This window comes from Alosa sapidissima, chromosome 6 (assembly GCF_018492685.1).
Source record: "Alosa sapidissima isolate fAloSap1 chromosome 6, fAloSap1.pri, whole genome shotgun sequence".
NCBI lineage: Eukaryota > Metazoa > Chordata > Actinopteri > Clupeiformes > Clupeidae > Alosa > Alosa sapidissima.
The window spans coordinates 7,301,513-7,319,012 of record NC_055962.1 but is presented as its reverse complement, the minus strand read 5'-3'; the positions used below and the strand labels follow the sequence as shown (position 1 = coordinate 7,319,012).

General features: G+C 41.9%; 1 long non-coding RNA gene across 1 annotated transcript; it reads right to left on the bottom strand.

The window, feature by feature from the left end:
* Positions 1-531: 531 nt before the first annotated feature.
* On the bottom strand, positions 532-16,709 carry LOC121710993. Its single transcript, XR_006032203.1, has 3 exons — positions 16,481-16,709; positions 9,855-9,858; positions 532-543 (listed from the first exon to the last, which is right to left on the bottom strand). It is a non-coding gene; the product is annotated as an uncharacterized LOC121710993 (long non-coding RNA).
* Positions 16,710-17,500: the final 791 nt, after the last annotated feature.

Below are 17,500 nucleotides of genomic sequence, written 5' to 3'. Positions count from 1 at the left end.
GTGTGTGTGTGTGTGTGTGTCTGTGTCTGTGTGTGTGTGTGTGTGTGTGTGTCTGTGTGTGTGTGTGTATAAATCTCTCTCTCTCTCTCTGAATAAATATAGGCATATGCACCTATAGATGTAGAGACAGCAGGGCTTGAAAACAAAATTATTTTTCAAACGTTCCGTTCCGAACGGTTCAGGTAGGCCTATGTTTAACGTTTTCGTTCTTGCATGCGTTCCGCCACCAACATATTGGTCCTGAACCGGTTCGGAACGCAAAATATCGTTCATTCTTAAAGTTCCGGCAGTGTTTGGCGGGCCTATCAAGTCTAATTTTGTGGACTTTACCTTAGAATAGACGTACTCATTATTTCCCCCTTGATTTAGAATATACCGTAGCTATGCCCAAAAATAATAAATCACAGGCGGCATCCAAAAACATTCAGATGGGCTATCCATCCCATAGCCTACAGACTTACTGTAGGCCTAACCTATGCCTATAAATAATTTCTTATCCAAAATATTTCTGGATACGTGCTAAACTCCTTACCTGGTTGTAGCCTAAGTTTTATCCATATGGAGATCTTCAAAGGCTTGCGCTATAATTCCAACCCTGTTTATAAACGAACCTGTCTGTTGCTGACAAGGCCTATCTCAAATTTCCCGTTTAACTCTTCTACATAGAATAGGCTATAATTGCGCAAACATTTCAAATCCCGACTTTAAAACGGCAAGGCGTGGACAGGCAAAATAGGCTATTACGCATAGGCTACAAACAATTTCCAAATCAGTTTCAGTAGCCTACGCTACGAGCTGGCCTAAGATCCGAAGTGGCAGACGGATAGGTTACATTACAACAGCAAGACAAAATATACACATTTGGATCAAAGGTCCATTTATTCGTTTTTTTTTTTCAAACTGCAGAAATCAAATTATTAGGCTGTCCGTCTACAATCAAAGAAGTAGATCACTTAGGATATGCTTTTGTGAAATTTTATAAAATATATAGAGAACGTTATTAACCGGTTTTGTGGATTTCAGAATAACGTTTCTGTTCCGGAACAGTTGAAGACCATTTTGTTTTCGTTTCCGTTTCCGCTCCTCGTAAAATTCCGTAAAATTCCGTTCGTTTTTGGTTTTCGTTTTCGTTCCTTGAACCGGTTCGGAGCCCTGAGAGACAGAGTAAAAAAAAATTGACAAGCAGGCAGATAGACAGCCAGACAGACAGACAGACAGCAGTCCGGCACTCAGCACTGGCTCCACTAACACACTCAAAAGAGCTATAGAAATATCCTGCATCTTATGGCACATAGTCTCTTTCTCTTTTCTCTCTCTCTCTCTCTCTCTGGCTTTAGGTCGGCAGAAGAAGGAAGGGGGAGAAATGGCGGTGTCTTTTTTTTTTGGGGGGGGGGGGTTGTCAGTCACATTTGGCTCCTCTGTGAAGCAGGATGTCAGTAACAGCTTTGGCATGTGTCTGTTTGATGTGCTCCCTGAAATAGACCTCACACAGACCCCACAGTCACCCTAATGGTCCATGTGTGTGTGTGTGTGTGTGTGTGTGTGTGTACATGCGTGTTAAGCATTATATTTGCACAGTTGCTCCATTTGATGGTAATGTGTTACAGCTAATTTATTAATGCTCTGGTCCTTAAAGGTTAATTACCTATTCATTATCAGCCCAACAGGTGGGTATAAGCTTGCATAGCAGCGTGAGAGCGTTTCAGACAGAGGGTCTGTGTATTTTTTCTGAGACACATGTGAGACTGATAGTCTGTCTCTCTCTCTTTGTGTGTGTGTGTGTGACACTGAGTGTGTGTGTGAGTGAGTGTGTTGTCAGTGTGTGTGGCAGTGAGAGTGTGTGGGATTTGGCGAGAGAGCGAGAGCATGTGAATGTCTGTGTGCATGTCAAATTGAATGAGAGAGTGTGTGAGACTGTGTGTGTGTGTGTGTGTGCTGGCATGCACGTTTGTGTTTGTAATTCAATTAACTCTGTGCATAAGGCATTCATCGAAAACAGTCCTTCAATTAATTAAACACAAAAGTCCTTTGATTTCTCAGTTCTAATACGTTGAAGTGTTTTGTAACTATAAGGCCTTAATAATCCCTTAATGTCAATCATCCTTTTTATTATAAATCTCCGACTGCTATCCCACAATACTGCTCAAAACATTATCATCAGTTAGAGGAGGTCATTGTGCACATCCCAAGTGCAGGGAAAAAGAACTGTGAATAAATACTTAAAAAGTCTGCATACTGTAATTGTGTGTGTGTGTGTCTTAACATGTCACATTACACACATTGTGTCATGTCTAACTAACCTTATGTATTCATCTCTTAATATCCCTCACATGCTCAGCTTACTGTCTCTGTATCTCTATCCAGTTGTCACCACCATAACAGTATTTTTGTGTGTAGTAACCAGGTCCTTCATCATAAAGAAATCCATGAACTGTACTTACTTTCATGAAAAATGCCATGTATATAAATGAATTGACTTAGTTTGGTTCACTTTATAAGGTAACATAATACTTTGATGTCCGTTTACATGGAAATTTGTTTTGCATTACAACTCAACAATCAGCATAGAAAGACATTAAAAATAACATTCAAGATCATAATGTAAGAGGTGTAGCATACACAGGTAATGTCCATTGAGGAGTACGGTCACAAATATGTGATTAGAACGTTCGGGAACAGAGAGCTTCGCATTATGATGCGACAATTACCCTCATGGATTTCCCCCATAGACTGTGTAAAGAACACTGAAACTATAGAACATTCGCGTAGAATTCTAGAAGGAGCCAGGGAAATAAATCACTCCTCAACATGTTAAACTAGGAGTGAGGGATCTACTTTACTCTCCTCTGTTGAGTAATGACGCAGAGTGAGGGAGGAAAGAGTGTTTGCATGTACAGTATTTCTCCCACAGTTGGGCATCCTAAAGCGTCTTCCAGATGGTACTCCTTATGTAACACCAGGGAGGGGTCCAGTGCAATCTTGTCTGCTAGTCTGAGATTGTGTTTAGTCCAGCTCTCAAAGAAGTGATCCTCCATTGTGTGACCCACCAACTTTAAACAAATGTTTAAATATCCTAGCTTTTAACTGGACTGAGAGCCCCCCCCCCCCCCCTTTTTTTTTCAGAACAAATGTTTCGGAGTCAGTGTGCAAATGTGATGGATGTTTTACAGTAAACAAACAAACACATAGCTCCACATAGCACTTTTAACAGAAAATGTGGGAAAGGCTATAGCCTGCAGGTATGTGTGTGTGTGTGTGTGTGGTGTGTGTGTGTGTGTGTCTGTGTGTGTGTGTGTGTGTGTGTGTTGGTTTGTAAACTGTGTACTGTGTGTCATACTGGCGGTAAGACTATCTGAAGACAGGTGCTTCCAAGTTGTCTGTGATGTAAGAAAGGGATCCAGCCAATCGCAGCATCCCCTGACACAATCTTGAGCCCAGACTCTGTGCTTCCACAGCAACACACCACTGACAACAACACCATGTGATACCCCATAGCCAACTCCAAATACTCCTCAATATGAATTTATGAAAACACATTTGCAGTGGAATTCCTTTGCATCATATAGAGTGCAATTGTTGATTGATAACTGATGTCTGATCAGTGTTTGAGATTGCTAAATGCAGATCTATACAAATGCTCTTCATGATGGAACTTACTCAAATACTAAAGTGGAAGCCATCGTACAACTCAGTTCAATGTGAGAGAGGTCTGGTTGTGATATGCTGTTGTTGTAGTGTGGTGTGGTGTTGTGTGCGTGTCTGTGTGTGTGTGGTGTGGTGTGGTGTTGTGTTGTGTGGTGTGTGTGGTGTTGTGTGGTGTGGTGTGGTGTGTGTGTGTGTGGTGTTGTGTGTGTGTGTGTGTGTGTGGTATGGTGTTGTGTTGTGTTGTGTGGTGTGGTGTTGTGTGTGTGTGTGTGCGTGGTGTGGTGTGGTGTTGTGTTGTGTTGTGTGTGTGGTGTGGTGTGTGTGGTGTGGTGTGTGTGTGTGTGTGTGTGGTGTTGTGTGTGTGTGTGTGTGTGTGTGTGGTATGGTGTGGTGTTGTGTTGTGTTGTGTGGTGTGGTGTGGTGATGTGTGTGTGTGCGTGGTGTGTTTGTGTGGTGTGTGTGTGGTGTGTGTGGTGTTGTGTGTGTGTGTGTGTGTGTGTGGTATGGTGTGGTGTTGTGTGGTGTGTGTGGTGTGGTGTGGTGTGTGGTGTGTGTGGTGTTGTGTGTGTGTGTGTGGTATGGTGTGGTGTTGTGTTGTGTGGTGTGGTGATGTGTGTGTGTGTGTGTGTGGTGTGTGGTGTTGTGTGTGTGTGGTATGGTGTGGTGTTGTGTGTGTGCGTGGTGTTGTGTTGTGTTGTGTTGTGTGGTGTGGTGTGGTGATGTGTGTGTGTGCGTGGTGTGTTTGTGTGGTGTGTGTGGTGTTGTGTGTGTGTGTGTGTGTGTGTGGTATGGTGTGGTGTTGTGTGGTGTGTGTGGTGTGGTGTGGTGTGGTGTGTGGTGTGTGTGTGTGTGTGGTGTTGTGTGTGTGTGTGTGGTATGGTGTGGTGTTGTGTTGTGTGGTGATGTGTGTGTGTGTGGTGTTGTGTGTGTGTGGTATGGTGTGGTGTTGTGTGTGTGCGTGGTGTTGTGTTGTGTGGTGTGTGTGGTGTGGTGTTGTGTTGTGTTGTGTGGTGTGTGTGTGGTATGATGTGGTGTTGTGTGTGTGTGTGTGCGTGGTGTGTGTGGTGTTGTGTGGTGTGTGTGTGTGGTATGGTGTGGTGTGGTGTGGTGTTGTGTTGTGTGGTGTGGTGTTGTGTTGTGTGGTGTGGTGTGTGTGGTGTTGTGTGGTGTGTGGTGTTGTGTGTGTGTTTGTGGTGTGTGTGGTGTTGTGTTGTGTGGTGTGGTGTGGTGTGGTGTGGTGTGTGTGTGTGTGTGTGTGTGTGTGGTGTGTGTGTGTGTGGTGTGTGTGGTGTTGTCTGACCCCTAACTCTGTTGCCATCACTGCTATCTGTATTTAGATCCCAGATAGTTTGTCTGGGATCTTGGCTGCAGGTGTTGTGTGTGTGTGTGTGTGTGTGTGTGTGTGTGTGTGTGTGTGTGTACATGTGCCGTGCGTGTGTGAACAGCGTGCGGGGTCACAGTTCAAGTTGAGACGGAAAGTTCTCTGGAGGCTCCTAGAGGCCCTTTGAAAGTGCTTCAAAAAGACAGCAGGATCTGGTGTCCAGCAGAGAGAGAGAAAGGACGAGGGTGGGAGAGCCCTGTGTGTGTGTGTGTGTAAGTGTGTGTGTTTGTGTTTGAAAGAGAAAGCCCAACTCTGCCTCCCAACCACCCTCTTCCTAAAAGAGGTAACCAGTGAGGATCTTAGGGATGGCCTGAAATCACAGTGTGTGTATGCATGTATGTGTGTGTGTGTGTGTGTGTGTCTGTGTGTGTGTGTATAAATCTCTCTCTCTCTCTCTGAATAAATATAGGCATATGCACCTATATATGTAGAGACAGAGTAAAAAAAATTGACAAGCAGGCAGATAGACAGCCAGACAGACAGACAGACAGCAGTCCGGCACTCAGCACTGGCTCCACTAACACACTCAAAAGAGCTATAGAAATATCCTGCATCTTATGGCACATAGTCTCTTTCTCTTTTTCTCTCTCTCTCTCTCTGGATTTAGGTCGGCAGAAGAAGGAAGGGGGAGAAATGGCGGTGTCTTTTTTTTGGGGGGGGGGGGTTGTCAGTCACATTTGGCTCCTCTGTGAAGCAGGATGTCAGTAACAGCTTTGGCATGTGTCTGTTTGATGTGCTCCCTGAAATAGACCTCACACAGACCCCACAGTCACCCTAATGGTCCATGTGTGTGTGTGCGTGTGTGAGTGTGTGTGTGTACATGCGTGTTAAGCATTATATTTGCACAGTCGCTCATTTGATGGTAATGTGTTACAGCTAATTGATTAATGCTCTGGTCCATAAAGGTTAATTACCTATTCATTATCAACCCAACAGGTGGGTATAAGCTTGCATAGCAGCGTGAGAGCGTTTCAGACAGAGGGTCTGTGTTTTTTTTCTGAGACACATGAGACTGATAGTCTGTCTCTCTCTCTCTTTGTGTGTGTGTGTGTGTGTGTGTGACACTGAGTGTGTGTGTGAGTGAGTGTGTTGTCAGTGTGTGTGGCAGTGAGAGTGTGTGGGATTTGGCGAGAGAGCGAGAGCATGTGAATGTCTGTGTGCATGTCAAATTGAATGAGAGAGTGTGTGAGACTGTGTGTGTGTGTGTGTGTGTGCTGGCATGCACGTTTGTGTTTGTAATTCAATTAACTCTGTGCATAAGGCATTCATCGAAAACAGTCCTTCAATTAATTAAACACAAAAGTCCTTTGATTTCTCAGTTCTAATACGTTGAAGTGTTTTGTAACTATAAGGCCTTAATAATCCCTTAATGTCAATCATCCTTTTTATTATAAATCTCCGACTGCTATCCCACAATACTGCTCAAAACATTATCATCAGTTAGAGGAGGTCATTGTGCACATCCCAAGTGCAGGGAAAAAGAACTGTGAATAAATACTTAAAAAGTCTGCATACTGTAATTGTGTGTGTGTGTGTCTTAACATGTCACATTACACACATTGTGTCATGTCTAACTAACCTTATGTATTCATCTCTTAATATCCCTCACATGCTCAGCTTACTGTCTCTGTATCTCTATCCAGTTGTCACCACCATAACAGTATTTTTGTGTGTAGTAACCAGGTCCTTCATCATAAAGAAATCCATGAACTGTACTTACTTTCATGAAAAATGCCATGTACTGTAAACAAATGAATTGACTTGATTAGAACGTTCGGGAACAAAGAGCTTCGCATTATGATGCGACAATTACCCTCAGGGATTTCTCCCATAGACTGTGTAAAGAACACAGAAACTATAGAACATTCGCGTAGAATTCTAGAAGGAGCCAGGGAAATAAATCACTCCTCAACATGTTAAACTAGGAGTGAGGGATCTACTTTACGCTCCTCTGTTGAGTAATGACGCAGAGTGAGGGAGGAAAGAGTGTTTGCATGTACAGTATTTCTCCCACAGTTGGGCATCCTAAAGCGTCTTCCAGATGGTACTCCTTATGTAACACCAGGGAGGGGTCCAGTGCAATCTTGTCTGCTAGTCTGAGATTGTGTTTAGTCCAGCTCTCAAAGAAGTGATCCTCCATTGTGTGACCCACCAACTTTAAACAAATGTTTAAATATCCTAGCTTTTAGCTGGATGTGTATGTGAATAACTGGCGTAGGATGTCCTTGCTGGCTTCAAAGGATTTAAGTCTCCTCTGAAAATAAATTCTCTGTTGGACTTTTTTGCAATTGTAATCCACATGCGATGACCAAGAGAAGACACTATCCACATATACCCCTAAATATTTGAAGGATGATGACTGTTTTAAAGGTTTATCATGAATTATGACTGGAGCATGTGTGTTGTGTTATTCCTAAAAATGACCTCCTCTGTTTTGATGGGATTCATTATGAGAGCATTTTGCTCACACCATTGGACTTTGCTCACACTCTCATAATAGAGGTCAGGCTACATCTCCCCTGTCATCAGAGCCACCAGTGCCGTATCATCAAAACATTTCATGAGGTATTGGTCAGGAGTACTGATGGTGCAGTCGTTAGTGTAGACTGTGAAGAGTAATGGTGAGCTCACACATCCTTGTGGAGCCCCACTACTCGCTTGTGACCAGAGGGGAGTGCGTGTTGTTGACCTTGACCAGCTGTTGTCCACTGATGAGAAAAGAGTGGTACCAATGAATGAGGCATGAATTAATGTCCAGCTGTTACATTTTGGAGAGAAATAAATCCGGTTTACAGTTTTTTTTCAGACGCTAAAAAGCGTTTGTCCAACCAGTTGTCCCATTTTCAAAACTCTAAATACAATTAGCACATCATCGGTCTTTTGTGGCCATACCATTCACACATTTCATGTTGTTTTCACACGATATGCAGTCAGTGAACACATTTCCACAATGCTTACATTTTCTTAACAGACAAGCTATACCTCCCAACAGAATTATGGATTGTTTTTGCAGTACTTACGAATGTTAACACACAACATCCCACAATAGTAAAAACAATATTCCAAACCTTAAATACAGTATAAAAACCTCTGCTTCTGCAATGATATCAGTTCAAAAACAATATATCTTAGCTGATAATAAACAAACAATTCAATAACTGACACACAACTGATTTATGTTGGGTAAATTGGGCCAACCACAGCTGATTCCAGTCTGGCTTAGACTCAGTGGCAGGGGTTATTTTGTTCTATTACACTGACACAGTAAAAGGAGGACTTTGAGGAGTAATGTTTTTAGAAACAGAAACAGAAAAAAACAAACACTGTAATGTCTGGACGAGGAAGAGTAAGAGCAAGGGGCCCAGATGAGAGATGCAGTGAGAGGTGCAGGAGCAGTGAGAGGAGCAGGGCCAGGGAGAAGAGCAGGCCCAAGGAGAGGGCAAGGTAGAGGTGTAAGAATGTGACCTGGCATTCCATTTGGCTGCAAGAACTGCTATCAGTGATGAAGTTTGTGCCACTATCATTCACCATGTAATCAATGCGATGTTGATGAAAACATGTGGCCTAACCCTGAAGATTGCAGAGATTAGATACAGTAATTTTTTTTTAGCTCCCTCCTTTTTATCTGGGCTTTTTGCTGTTGTTTTTTTGTTCAGAATGCTTGTGTGTTTCATGGATATTTTTGTTCACTGTAAGCATTACAATACTGTAAAACGTTTTCTGTTCTATCATACTGTAAACAGTATTTGTACCTCCTGGAATGCTTTTGTATGTGAACATAACATGTGGACATACAGTTCCCAACCAAGAAATTTAGTGTAAAAATTGCATGCAAATACCTGTAAAACTGAAACATAAAAGTCTATGCAGTTTTTGTAATGTCAACAATAGCAAGTGTTTTGAAACCTGGTGTACTTTGATTGACTGCATGTACCTTGTGAAGTGAAAAAAAGTGTTATTCTTTGACAGAATAATTTCATTTTGAGTCAGATTTCCAGTGTTTTGGTAAAGTTAGTGTGTGCAGAGAAAGATGTGTTAGTAGTATATTTAACAAAATGTGTTTTTGAGAAGAAAATTATCCATTTGGCCAGCTGTGTTTTATAGGTGTGAGTCTGAGTTTAGAAAAAGTATCTGAAGTATGGGTAAGTGTTTGTTAGCGATTGAAAAAAACTGTAATGGTACTGAAGGTGGAGGAGAAGTCAAGAAACAATAATCTAGCATATGGTTTGTGATTTTGGTGTGCGAGCGTAGCAACAGCATATTCGGTGTTGTGACTGCACTTATAGGTGAACTGATATCGGTCCAGTTCGCTCTGTACCGACCTAGAGAGCAAGGGGCAGATGATTCTTTCCAGTGCGGAGGACAGAGCCGCAATTGAGATGCAACACCACAGGTGAGAGGAAGGGAAAACGTTCACAGACAGACCCATTGTGTGTGCTCCTCCATGCCCGTGTGTCCAGTCTACTCATCTGCAGCTCTTTTTGAAGGCAGTGATTATTTTAACCCACCTTCCATCCTCTGATTGACACGCAATGACAATGAGTCTCATATCTCTCTCGTTTACTCCTGGCCTTGGCCTTCGGACTTGTAACCGGAGGGTTGCCGGTTCGAACCCCGACCAGTAAAAAACGGCTGAAGTGCCCTTAAGCAAGGCACCTACAGTAACCCCTCACTGCTCCCCAAGCGCCGCTGTTGTTGCAGGCAGCTCACTGCGCCGGGATTAGTGTGTGTTCACTGTGTGCTGAGTGTGTTTCACTAATTCACGGATTGGTATAAATGCAGAGACCAAATTTCCCTCACGGGATCAAAAGAGTATATATACTTATACTCATCTTTCTCTGCCTCCCTTCTCTTACTCGTTTGAACTCTGTGAACTATTACAATCAATGTAAATTGATTGATTGCATTTAACTGAGTTGTAATAGGGCATTCATGGAGGTAGAGAGAAGAGTAAAAATACTGAATGAGGTGTGTGCATGTGATTTGTGATTTGTGTTTGTGTCTCTCTTTGACTGTGTGCCCACCCTGTCCCTCGGCAGCTCTTTTTAAAGGCAACGCTTAATTTAACCTACTTTCCATCCTCTCTGAATGACACGCAATGACAAGCTGGTATTCCTAAGAATCGGGTCAGTCAAGGCGGCTAAATTCATTCATTCGTTTTCACAGTGACTCGGAAAGTTCTGGACATCCGAGCAGGCGAGTCAGTGGCACACTCCAAAAGGTGCCGACAAACTGGCGACCTAAAACAGACTAGCGTGTTCAGTCAACCAGAAATTCCACTTGCTGTTCTGCAGCAGTTGATAGTTGGTCTCTCTTTCTCTCTCTCCCTCTCTCTCTCTTTCTCTCTCTCTCTCTCTCTCTGTCTCTCTATGACAAACACACTTTCTCTCTCTCTCTCTCTCTCTCTCTCTCCATTACTCTCTCTGTGTCTCACACTTACACATTCTCTCTTTCTCTCTCTCTTTAATTGAGAGAGAGAGTAAGACAGAGAGAGAGAGAGAGAGAGAGAGCATCTGTGTTGCAATGGCATGATCGAAGTGTTGACACACGTCTGTCTGTCTCCTCGCTGTCTGCGGTTTAGCTTTCACAAGTACACACACACACACACACACACACACACACACACACATACACAGACATCAGACACACATACACCCACACTGACACACACACACACACACACACATACACAGACATCAGACACACATACACCCACACTGACACACTCGGAACCGCATGCAGTCCCAAGCACTCGATGACCCCAATCTGTCTAAGCAGCTATATGTGTTGCCATTTTACAATTTCCATCTCAATCACTGTCTCAGACTGGATGTACACGTAGACACCACACTCACACACACTCACACACACACACACCCAGACATACACACACACACACACACCTACCTACACACACACACACTCGCGCGCGCACATGCACATGCACACGCACACGCACACGTACACACGCACATGCACACGCACACACACACACACACACATGCTCTCATGCTCACATCCTGTGCCAATTTTCTGTAGGTCAGTGTGTTCAGTGAGAGTCGTGCCTCTGCTGGCCGCAGTGACACCCCTTTAGAGACATCTAAGCCTGGGCAGCAGATAGATTTACATTGGAATGATGTATTCATGATGATTGACGATAAAGTTTGATTTCAGTTCATTTCTCACACTGACATCATGCCATTTCTATTTATGATATGTAGAGATGTGTAGAGATGTGTTTTCTGTATAGTGGGTGATGTATTGAACTTATTTCGGCCGGATCTCTGTCATACTTCCTGGCTGATTGACGTGTCATATATCTCTTGGACTTTGCCCTTTATGCCAAAGGAGTAGTAAATGTTGGTGACCAAGGTCACAATGTACTTAGCAATGTGAAAACATGTACAGTAGCTTTAGCCACCCTAAACACACACAAGTTATTTAACTCTCCTGTTGTGTTCGTGGTCAAATGTGACTGATTGACACTTCTTTTCTCTCAAAAATATTGTTAACTTATTCTGACTACCATGAGGCTCCATGACTTTGTTAACACAGGGCATTATTCTGAACACACAAAACACATTTTGATCATTTTTATAACAATTTGAGTGTTTTATTTATGAGTATTCCCCCTCAAAAATGACCGGCCATTAGAAATGAACGGGTGAGACAATGGTCAGTATATAAAATTGAGTCCAGGCACATAGTTATTGATCAGATGGACTGTATGTGTGCTTATGTACATTAAAACACACACACACACACCCTGACTCCCCCTCTTTGCTTCTATGCCAGCCCCCACTGGAACCTTTCCTTCCCCAATAGAATCTTCCCCTTTCTGACTTGCATGAGCTCAGGTCAATGAGGCCTGCAAGCCATATAGAATAGGAAATTAAAATCTGGTTATATCTAATAGAACACAAGTTGATACAAAGGTCTATCACAACATTAAATGATAATATATGTGTTACTGTGGATTTATGACAAGTTGTAATGCAGCGGTCATTTTTGACCGGGAACACAAAACTAGTAAACACAAAACGAACACAACAGGAGGGTTAAGAAATGACAGGTTGTTTCCTAATGAAATACAGAGTCCTGACATGGTGTTGATTTTGATGGGGCAGTGAAGGTTCGCCCTCTAGTGGCTATGATTGTGAAACACAACTCACCAATGTCAACATTTTTTAGTGTCAAATTACTTCTTGTGTATGTGTGTGTGTGCGTGTGTGTGTGTGTGCTTATTTTTTTTGTGTGTCTGTGTGTGTGTGTATTAAACAAGCATTTTTTGTAATTGTCTGTTGGTAAGCTGTATTTAGTTGGAGTCTGTGTAACGACAAGGTGCAGCACAGATAATTACTAAGGAGAGGACCTTTATATTATGTGTCTGTGTGAGTGTGTGTGTGTGTATGTGTATGTGTATGTGTGTGTGTGTGTGTGTGTGTATGTGTAGGTGTATGTGTGTGTGTGTGTTTATGTATGAGGGGCCGTCTAGGCCTTAATTCATACTTGGTCTTACACACACTATCATAATCTTGCACATACACCACTATACTCATGCACACTCACTATTATAGTCATTTTACATGTATGTATGAGAGGGTATAGTCGTGTATGTGAGAGAGTATAGTAGTGTATGTGAAGGAGTATAGTAGTGAATGTGAGAGAGTATAGTAGTGTATGTGAGAGAGTAAAGAGTATAGTAGTGTATGTGAGAGAGTATAGTAGTGTATGTGAAAGAGTTTAGTAGTACATGTGAGAGAATATAGTAGTGTATGTGAGAGACTATAGTAGTGTATGTGAGAGAGTATAGTAGTGTATGTGAGAGAGAGTATAGTAGTGTATGCGAGAGAGTATACTAGTGTATGCAAAAGAGTATAGTAGTGTATGCGACAGGGGCGGAGCCAGACATTGTAAACATTCGGGGCTTAGCCCATTTAATTTTTTTTTAAAATAACCCCTTAAATAATGACTTCTAGTGAATTTTGTGTAAACTAATGGACACATTGAGACTTAAAAAATGTGAAATTAACATTCAACAGATTCAAGGTATCTGACTGGCACTACACTGTGTAAAATTATAGTTTTGGGTCTTTCAAGAGGCAATATCTGTTCATATCTATTTAGCATGTACTTAGTTAATTAAGCGTTTCTTATGGTTTGTATATTATAGTATTTGTTTATTTTCATTAGGCTATTGTTTGATATGACATTATTGTTTATTATTGCTATTCTCCTTCTTCCTCTTCCCTGATCTCATCTGTGTGACAAATAAATAGAATATCTTATACTATAATATACATAATATTATGATATAATTACAGTATGGCCAGTCATCATGATACAAGGGTATTTAAGAAGGAATGCATTATCATCTTGACATAGGCGTTTCTAAATTATATTAATTTTGTAATTTAGCAAGATTATTCATAGGTTTCATCAGGTCCCTTTACACAGGTGCATAAAATCAAGCACCTAGATTATGAATGCAGACTGCATGGTGCTTGATTAACACACTTATGGAAAGGGCCCTTTCCTCTCAATATATCATCAGGGCTGCCAACTTTTCAAAAAACCTTGGAGTGAGATTTGGTGGGGCCAACCAAAATTTTGCTGCGGAAATTTTTGTTTGGCTCATTCAGCATTATACCGTACAGTAAAAAAAAAACGTACATCAGTGGTTCTCAGGTGTAGGGACCAGGCATGGACAGATTATGAACTTTCGGGCCCCTGGGCCCACATGTATTAAGGGCTCCCCACTAATTGTCGCACATGTGGAAGGGGGGTTTGGGGGTCCTCCCCCAGAATTTTCTTCATTTGTTTGATGTGATTTCCTGTATTCTGGTGCATTTTGGTAGCTTAGAAATCTAGACACACCCTAGCGGCAGCAAATTACATTTGCTTCCAGGGCTAGTCTAGCAACTCTCCGTTGGCTTGTGAGCTCGAAAAATTAAACTTCTATCAGGCCAATCAAATTGTCTATAGAGTCGTTAGGGGGGCATAACATAATGATTGATGGCAGAGTTGCAACGGTTTGGCTTAAATTCCCTGCTACTTGAAAACAAAGAAGATGGATATTGCTGTTGGCCAACAGTGTGACACGAGTTACGCTTGTTTTGAGATGGCAAAAGTTTGAACTAGCCAACTAGCTCCGTTGGTGGGAAAACGCATGGGACTCAGTGCTGTCCTTTTGCGTGCAGAGGGAATTTGAAAGACAACCGATTATCCCACCCCTCGGACTGAGCACTGCGAACGGTGAGTGCCCAGACCCTACATTTTAATGTGGGTCTGGCTCGTCAGGCTAGCATTTTGGGGATGTCCAATACTAAATTCAATCAGATTCATAGCCTACATCCTGATGTGTTGATATTGAGGCAATGATTCCATGCAAAGGCTTGGGCTTCAGGGCACCCTGACACCTTGGGCCCCTGGGTCTGGGCCCAGAATGCCCGTGCAGTAATCCATCCCTGGGACCAGGGTCCCAGAGTTAAATGAACATTGGTATCAAAAGGATCTAGCCTACTACTAGGACCATGGGCGTCGGAGGCATTGTAAAAGTGGGTGGGACATTTCAGAGGGGGGGGGGGTATGGGGGTCCTCCCCCAGAAAAAAAAATTTTGGACTAGATGCAATTTCCTGAATTCTGGTACATTTTAACAAGTTATTTAGATACTTCTATATAACAAAATAAAGCCAGCCTACGAAATTAATTAAATGGGGGTCCAAACTAACAATTTTAAAAAGTGGGTGGGTGTTTTGTAAGAATTTAAGAAATGTTTGTATATTTTAACTTTTAAATGCATCAATCAGGTGCACTTTCAAAATAAATTCAGAGGTCAAACTTGCTTATTTTTATGGAAATATTTGTGCTGTAGCCTAAGCTATTTTGCACTTCAGAATTATAACCATGCACACACAGGTGGAATAGTTATGGTGATATTGCAATAAGTTCACAACCACAAAAACATATGCTACATTTCACAGTTCAGAAATGTTCAAAAATGTGTGTACATTTCAGCACTCAATGAAATTATGCAGAAGTGGTCACCTGTGTTATTCAGCTGGTTTATTTAAGATAATATATTGGTCATTGTAATGGCCATAGCCTATAGCCTACATGCTATTCCTTTTTCAGGATGTACCCATATCTGCATGATGTGAATGTTTGCATATGGCTTATGTCAGGCTTTATATCAATATTTGTGTCTTGTTATTTGATTTTCTTCATATTTTTGCATTAATGTCACTAGGAAGCATGCCAATATAAATATATTCATTTATCTGTAATGGGATTGGCTGGAACCTGACAATATAAGAACCATGATGGTGGGATAATCTATGGCTGAGCAATTTACAAAAATGTATGTAGGCCTACTGACAAATAGTTTACATTAGAATACATTATAATTTCGCCCCAATGAGGCTATGTAGAAATGTGTTGCAATTTCAAAACCGGATTACTCAGGAACCACTTATTGCACAGAGGCATGCTTATCCTCGTATTCGGTACGGTTTGCTGTTTATTGTGATACTGGGTTTGCCACGTGTTGTGTGAAGGGTTAGTGAAATATTAAACCGAGAGTAATGGGTGTGCACTGTGTGCAAAATCCAAATATGATTAGCCTAAATTGCACCTCGGTTCAACGTTAATTTTCTCGCGAACCATTTATCACAGCAACTTGGCGCTAATATCATTGGAAAGCTTAGATTCCGCACGTTCACCTGATGTGTGATATCATATGTATAGGTTTAGTTTAGTTGAACCTCATCTGCCAGGTATTTGACCTACCAGGTTGACACTTCAGCGTGAAAAATACTCAATAATACTCAAAGCATACCTGAAGCCGGGGAAATGCGGGGGAAATGCGCCTGGGACGGCTTCTGAAGTACATCGCAAATGAGAGAAAATTTAGAAAATTCCACAGACAGGGGGTGCTCTTGAACCCTCTCACCGTCTCTGAAAGCATAACCGTGGCTCAACAGGTAGATCTATAGATAGGCTAAACTCATTTTTCAGGCATCTGACCGACCGGGTTGACACTTCAGCGTGAGAAATCGGGGGTGTGGCGTGTGAGTGTGTGAAACTAATCAAATGCGTGTGTCTCACGGCCAATGCGTGAGAGTTGGCACCTATGTATCATTGTAATGTTTTTTTTTTTTTTTTTAGTTAATAATTAGTTAGGCAGCCAAAACAACATAACATGACTTTTATATTTATGTGGACTCTTGGATTATAAGATCTGTGGTGGTGGATAGGATATCAACAAGGTTTTAAGGTAGGCTAACAGTTAACATTCTTTTGTGCAACATATGACACTGAAAAGTTGAAAAGTAGCCTAATTTATTACAAGACGAGGATCACTTTGTTTTGGGAGCTGGTATTTCTTATTCTGCAGTAGGCTTAGCTAGCCTATGAGAGTACTGAATTTGCCTTTTCCGCCGACGAACGAGGACATTTAACGTTAACGTTAAGCATGTAGGGAGCTAGCCAAGTAGCCTAACGTTAGCCTGCCTAACTGACTGAAAGCTCTTAACGTGAAATCACCAACCTGAAACAACACCATCCGTCAGTTCACTGGGCGATGCTGTTGCTTGAACGGAGCTGAGTGGTCTTTTGAAAAACTTTCTAATATCCATAACGTTTCAACAACATGTACAAAAAGTGTTTTATCACAGACTGTAAAAGTGATCAATGCAGCATTGTCAAGGCAGCATTTTCACTGGATCTAAACAAATCAATCTAACCATTGAAATCACCATAGCGGATAGCCCAGAGACCTGGCATAGATCGTGTAGCAAGTCCAATTATTTTTCAATATTGGGCTTTGAAAATAAGGGATATAATTCCTCAGTAATAGAGCATTTTGTGACATTTATAGAGAAACCGAGGGGAAGTTATATTGGAAATAAGAGTTGCCGGGAATTTAAAACACTAAAAAAAGATTCGGGGCTTAAGCCCCCTAAGCCACCCCCTAGCTCCGCCACTGGTATGCGAGAGAGTTTAGTAGTGTATGCGAGAGAGTTTAGTAGTGTATGCGAGAAGGTATAGTAGTGAATGCAAGAGAGTATAGTAGTGAATGTGAGAGAGTATAGTAGTATATGCGAGAAGGTATAGTAGTGAATGCAAGAGAGTATAGTAGTGAATGTGAGAGAGTATAGTGGTGTATGCGAGAGACCACCACTAGGTCTACACGAACATTGTTGACAGTGTAGGTCCCGCCCCTTCCTTGATTTTAATTGGCTAGCTAGAGAGAAGTGACATTGACAAACCAATCAGGAACTGAGAAATCAAACTCCTTCCGTTTCATGCAAACTCCCTTCCGTTTCATGCAAACTCTCTCACACACACCACTATACTCTCTCACATATACTACTATACTCTTTCGCATACACCACTATACTCTCTCACATTCACTACTATACTCTCTTGCATTCACTACTATACCTTCTCGCATACACTACTAAACTCTCTCG